This window comes from Phaseolus vulgaris, chromosome 4 (genome assembly GCF_000499845.2).
Source record: "Phaseolus vulgaris cultivar G19833 chromosome 4, P. vulgaris v2.0, whole genome shotgun sequence".
In the NCBI taxonomy this organism is placed as follows: domain Eukaryota; kingdom Viridiplantae; phylum Streptophyta; class Magnoliopsida; order Fabales; family Fabaceae; genus Phaseolus; species Phaseolus vulgaris.
The window spans coordinates 44,538,553-44,545,451 of NC_023756.2; positions in this window are offsets into that span (position 1 = coordinate 44,538,553).

Consider the following 6,899-nt stretch of genomic DNA (forward strand, 5'->3'; position numbering starts at 1 on the left):
ACTCTAAAATATACTATTAATCCTGATTTTTCAAATTAGGGTTGAGTCATACCTTAATCAAAAATTAAAATCAATAAATATCTAACTTTTTGCATGAAATTTAACTAAATAATGACACTTATCAATCTTCTAGCTTCACTGATGATCTAAGTCACGTAGACTAAGGTATCAGGCAGGTAGTGAGAAGTTGGGGGGTCCCTACACATTAACCTGCAAAGACATACAATATTGGATGTTTAGACTTACTCTGATCTTATTGGAGTGGATTAGATGTTACTAGCTAGTAAAGACATACTTAATGAGTTTTTTGGGAGACGATAGATTCATATGCAATGACTATGATTGAAATGAAATCAAAAGTACTAGGGATTGAAAGGAGATCAATGTATTGTGAGACAAATGGATCTATGAGGAGTCAGTATTGAAATGAAAATTATTGTCTTGATGGTACTGAAAGGAATTTGGATTGTGATGATTGATATTTAATATTATATGATAATGATTTATGCAAAATAAAATGGAACTAAATAATTTGAATGATTAATCTAATTGATTTATTTTACTTATATTTTTCTATGTTGGAATTTAATTTTGATAGCTTACCTTTGTATGGGTTGGTTGTGTATGAAGTGCGATAATTGTAATATGTACATGAGCATATATACATGGCCAAGAGAGACTTTAAAAAAAAATAGTACAACATTTTCTTTTATAGTTATTACTATAAAATTTCAGGGTGTTACATTTTTATCTCCATAATTTTCATTAACAAGGAGGAAAGATATAATTCTTAAATGGACTTATTTTTCAAGTAAATACTTTATAGTATTAATTAATATTTTAAGTATTATCTATAACTATATATAATGAGGATTTTTGTTCATAACATTTTTTGGTGTACACAAATTTTTTTGATTTTATCTTTATTAATATATTTAATTTTATTATTATGAGAAAAAGCATTTCGTCATTTCATGTGAATCACTTAAAAATAAAATTATTTTTAATTTTTAATTAACGGAAAACTTTTATATGTAAACTAATTTCTCACTCTTCCTTTAACTTCTTATTTTACGGACTTAAGCCACAATCTTTATGGGAGAAATTTTGTTTTTGGAATAAGGAGACAATAAACAAGAAAATAATTTTTTAAAATTTATTTTATGATTAAAATTAAAAAATATGGATACACAGACAAAAAAACAAAAGCCTTATGTGTTTTCACTAGTATATAGAATAATTATTACAATAACTAAATAAAGAAGTTTCTAATTTATTTATTATAATGTTTTCTTAATTCTTAATAGTTTTAAGTAAAAATAATAATTTTAAATATTTTAATTTCACTAATTAGGAAAAATGTTAAATAGAATTGTAAAAGTTATAATTATTTATTTTTACAAACTGGTTATGGTGACTTGGATCATAATTAAATAATTTTAGTCAACTATTAATTTATTTATTGTATAACTACTAATAGAAAGATGTGTATTTTTCAATAATACTAATATTAATTATTTATTCACGTAAATTTTAAATGTTATTATAAATAAAAAATGTATTCCCTCAATCTTATTCAATATCATCATTGTCAAAAAATATTTGTATATTTAAATATCAACAAAGTTTCCTATAGATATGATTAAACATAATTTAGAAAATAGAGAAAATAAAATAAGTTTAAGTAAGATTCTACCAAGAATAAAGTTGAATATTTTTCATATTTATGTTAAAAAATAATATAAATTGAGACTTCCTTTTTACAACAATGACAACTAAAGAAAAAACTATTACCTTATTATACCACATTCTATCAAAATCCCACACCAAACTTTCTATTTTCTTGCTTTATCTTTGGTATTTTTTTTGGTTCTTTTCTAGAACTTGCCTATCGAGGAGGAGTAGGTAAATTATTAAAATAAAAATAAGACTTTTTATATTATAGACAATATTTTACTATAGAAACAACCTTATTTAAATTACATAATATCATTATAAAAAGCATACCTCTCTTTTTAATATATTAACTCCATACTTTAAAATTAGAATAATAACTTCATCGTATTAAAGTTTAATATGAAACAAATATTTATTTAATATATAATAATTAAGGTTAACGATTTTGATATACAGTTAAAAAAATTCATACGAAAAGAAAAAAGTTATATAAGAATACCTTTTTCATTAAGACTTGTTTGGCAACAAAAGAATAATGAAAGGAGAATAAATGAAGAAATAGAATGAAAAATTGGATTATTTATGTTATAAGCAAAAATTTCATAAAGAAATAAAACAAAATATAAATAATTTGACGATATAATAATTTTTTTAAAATAGTTTACTATAAAAAGCTAATTTTTAAAAATATAAATTAGAATTAAAATAAAAAAAATATCACCAAATTGTCATAACGAAAAAGTTATATTTCAAAAAATAGGATATTAATTATTTAGTTTATTGTACTTCTAGGAAAAAGATGATATTCTACATTATAATATATTAATAAAATATTAATAATACAAATATTTTATAATCTAATATATCTAAACATAAATAATAATAAAATATTTCTGAATAACAAAAAATTAATTAATTTTTTCTCGTTTTTTATTCTTGATTTTGTTTCTATTTTTTGTACAGCTGTGTGAATACTAAATCATCATAAAAAAATAGTTTACAATTAGTTTGTATACAATTCAAAATTTAAATTTAGTTATTTGAAAACTAAATTTAGTTTATATAAACTTCTTATTTTCTTCTTTTGTTAATGCTTAAAATTATCTAGATTCTAACTATTTACAAAATAGAAAGAATGGATACATTTTTCCAAATTTTAATTATAATATTGAGCTTAAGTATCTATCAATTGTACCAAATTTTCTGGATATTTTTAAAAGTGATTGTCATCTAATTCTTTTTCCCGACAGAATAAAGAAAAAGAGCAAAAAGTGGTGACAATTGTCAAAAAGACTTCCTTTAGGTAAAAAAATGCTGATAATTGAACGTTGTCGTTCATTAATTTAATAGCTTTATAGTTTTATACATCACAATACTTTCAAATTAGTGATCAATATCTATCAAACAAATTAACTGAGTACATCTTAAAACATATTGCTAAAATCACTCTTTAAGGCACTTTATAAATAGAATTAAGGTCTATGAAATACCAATTTAATATAAAAATTAATTTAATTATTTATGTTAATTCGAGTCCATTCATTTGATTTTTTATAAATATATAATTAAAATAAAACAAATATATATATATATAATAATATTTATTATTCTATATATATTTAATAACATTTATCACTCTAACCACTTAGATACTAAATAATACTTGAATGTTGCATCACCCTTTATAGTACGGGTGGCAAAGTGGGGCGGGCCGTGCGGGCCAGCCCGCGGCCTAGTGCAAAAAACGCGGAGCGGATTGCTTATTTCAACCCGCTAACCCGCTTAGGCCCGCCCCGCATAACCCGTAGCCTGCGCGGCTAAGTGTGGGGCGGGGCGGATTGGCCCGCATAACCCGCATAACTTTAAAATGTATAATTTTTTTTTCTACATCCCTATATTTTCTTCATCTAGTCTCATATTTTACATTCCAAAATTTTTAATAACATGTTATTACGCATGTTTCATGAAAATAATATTATGAAATCATTTACCTAATGCATCTAAATAAAAAAAAATTCAAAATTTGTATTTAAAAAATTATTTTTTTAATAAATATTTCTTATGCGGGTTGGCCCGCAGGCCCGCGGGCCAACCCTTATGCGGGGCGGGTTAGAAAAATCAGCCCGCAAATTTTATGCGGGACGGGCCAACCCAGCCCGCCTTTTGTGGACCAAGTGCGGGGCGGGCCAGCCCGCATTACCACCCCTACTTTATAGGTACTCATCTCGCGCACTGAAAAGGCTGCTTCTTCCTGCACCTCCATACCTTCTTCTCTCACCTCCATAGATTTTCATATTTCCAAAACTACCCCTCTATAATATTCTGGATTACATAATCTGGAAGTCATTTTTCAAATTTGTAATTAGCTTCCGGATTATATAATCCGGAAGTCTTATTTTTAGATGCATGATTACTTTATGGATTACATAATCCGGAAGTCTTTTTAACTTCCGGATTATGTAATTCGGAAGTCTTTTTCCAAATGCGTTTTCGGATTACATAATCCAGAAGTTATTCTATGGGGTGGCACAAGAAGGATAAAAATGTATTTTCATGTTGTGTATGGAAGTGCCAGAAGAAGATATGGAGGTGCAGGAAGAAACAGTCCACTGAAAATCTAAGATTCAAGCTTTAAGACTCCTATTAATAAAATACTTTATCAAGCTTGTTACATGTTATTGGGCTCAAAGCCCATTTACTATTTTTTTTCTCTTTCAGTTTTGTTTTTGTTGTATATAATCTTGTTTTTTTTTTAATGAAAGTTGTTATTTTCTCTGCTCTCTTCTTCTACTCACTCTTTTTTTTTGTTTTATTATTTATTTTCTTTGTTCATTGTGAAATTCGCCTTTTGTGATTTCACTTTCATAATCGTGTGCGGATTATGTGATTATCTTGTTATGGTATCAGATTTCCTCATTTAAAGAACTCTATTGTGTTATCTCATCTTGGTTTTCTTTTAAATCTTCTTTTTGTTTTCTTTTGTGTTCTTATGATGTTTTACCTGTTTTTCTTTGTTGATTTCTTGATTTATTTTTCAGCATGGAAAGAAGACGACTTCATCTGAATGAAAACCCAGTGACTCCTCTTGTCTCGTCGGTCCTCGATTCGAGCAACTATCACTCATGGAGCAATGCTTACGACACTTAGTGCAAAGAAAAAGGTGCACGACTCCTCAACCAGCAAAAATAGATTCAAATTTTTCAGCATAGAATCGATGCAATAACATGGTAGTTCCTCAACCAGCAAAAACATATTCAAATTTTTCAGCATAAAATCGGTGCAATAACATGGTAGTTTTGTGGCTTGTACATTTTGTCTCAGTTCCGATCCGACAAAGCATTATTAGATGGACAAAGGGACCAATATTTGGAATGATCTCAGAACCAGATACACACAAGGAGATTTTTCACGTATATCTAACCTTCAAATGGAAGCGTCCTCTTTAAACCAATGTGACCTTTCCATTATGAGTATTTTACCAAGTTAAGAATAATATGGGTTTAGGATTTAGGGTTTGCATCTGTTGATGTTCTTATAGTGATTCCTCTATCATTTCTCAAAGAAAAAATGAAGATCAGGTTATGCAATTTTTAAGAGGTATTAATGATCAGTATAACAATATTAAGGCTCATGATCACCTTATGGATCCTATTCCTACCATAACAAAAAAAAAATCCATGGTTGCTCAGCAAGAACGTCAACTAAGTTTTTTTTTATCGACAAGAACGTCAAGTAAGTAGCAACGTTTGATTGCAAATGTCAAAAATGTAAATTCTATTGCCAATAAAAATGTTTTGCAATCCTCTATTGTTCATTCTTTCTCTGGTAGGAACAGTCATACTAAAAATGTTTCAGCTACCAACTTTAGAATAATTGATAACTAAAACATTGGTAACTAATTAGATATCAATTTAGAAATTATTTATCAACAATATAAACTAATTTAGATACCAATAATTTTTTTAGTTTCTAAAATAATATTTAATTTAGTCAATATAACAACTAATTATTTTTTGTCTCTAAAATTGATTTTTATTCAATTATTTTCTAATAATATCTTGAATTTAAATTAATTTTAACAAGTAGTTAAATGAGAGGTACCTCATACGTAGTGCGTGCATTTCTCATGGAAAAGTTTTAAGGATATAGTACGGTATCAAGGCACAATAAATAGGCCCAAAACACTAAAAATATATTTAGTAATTGCAAGGTGTGAAATGTAAAAGCCCAGTCAAGTTAAAGTCCAACAACAAGCACTATAAATAGGTGATAATTAAGCAAACTGATTCTGGTTTTATCATCGAAGCACCTTGCAGATACACACACTCAACCGAGAGTGAGCCTAGGCCCAGTAGTCGAGTGTTGATCCATATCCAACAACCGAAAGATAACCCAAATCTAGTAGCTATGAGGAAGTCCAAGCCCAAATAGGAGAGTATAAGTCAATTGATCCAGTAATCGGAAACCCAAGTCATCAACAAAAGATCGAAAAACCAAGAGGAGGAGAAGAAGTAAGTTGTTTTAAATGCCCTCTAAGACCTTAACAATAAACATAATAAATGATTAAGTGGGTCTTTCTATAATAAACATTATAATGATTAATGTTAAGAAGTGGACTTTAAGCCTAACTCAACCCCATAAAACCGACTCAAAGGATTGAGGTTTGCACCCACTTATATACAATGAAAGGTCCTTATTTCTAGTCGATGTGGAATCTCCATCAATTAAGTCCCTTAGATGTTGTATCTTATTATTATAAAATAAGAGTAGTTTATATGTTTTGATGTCGTAATTCAGAATAAATATTTAAGACTTGTATGCTTATGTATGTGGTATGCATGATGTTATATTGTATTCTTATTAAGACAATAGTCTTGTTGATTTACTTAAAAATGTTTACGATAATTCATGAGTTAAGAAGGAAGAAAACAAAGTTTATATTTATGTTATGATTTAGAAAGACTTTTACATTTGATTTGAGGTCGAAAAGTGTAAAAAAAATTAAAAATAAATAAATTTGTGTTTCTAAACAGTACTTTAAAGAAATAAATTGTGTTTTGAAATATAACTTCATTTTCAAAATAAGAAAAAAAATGTAATTTGCGTTTTAATTTTAAAAGTATATATTACTAACGATTTTATTTCACTGGTGTCTCCCATCATCATTACCCTTAACATTATGATATTCTCTTTACACTTTCTTCATGTGTAATTTTTCTATG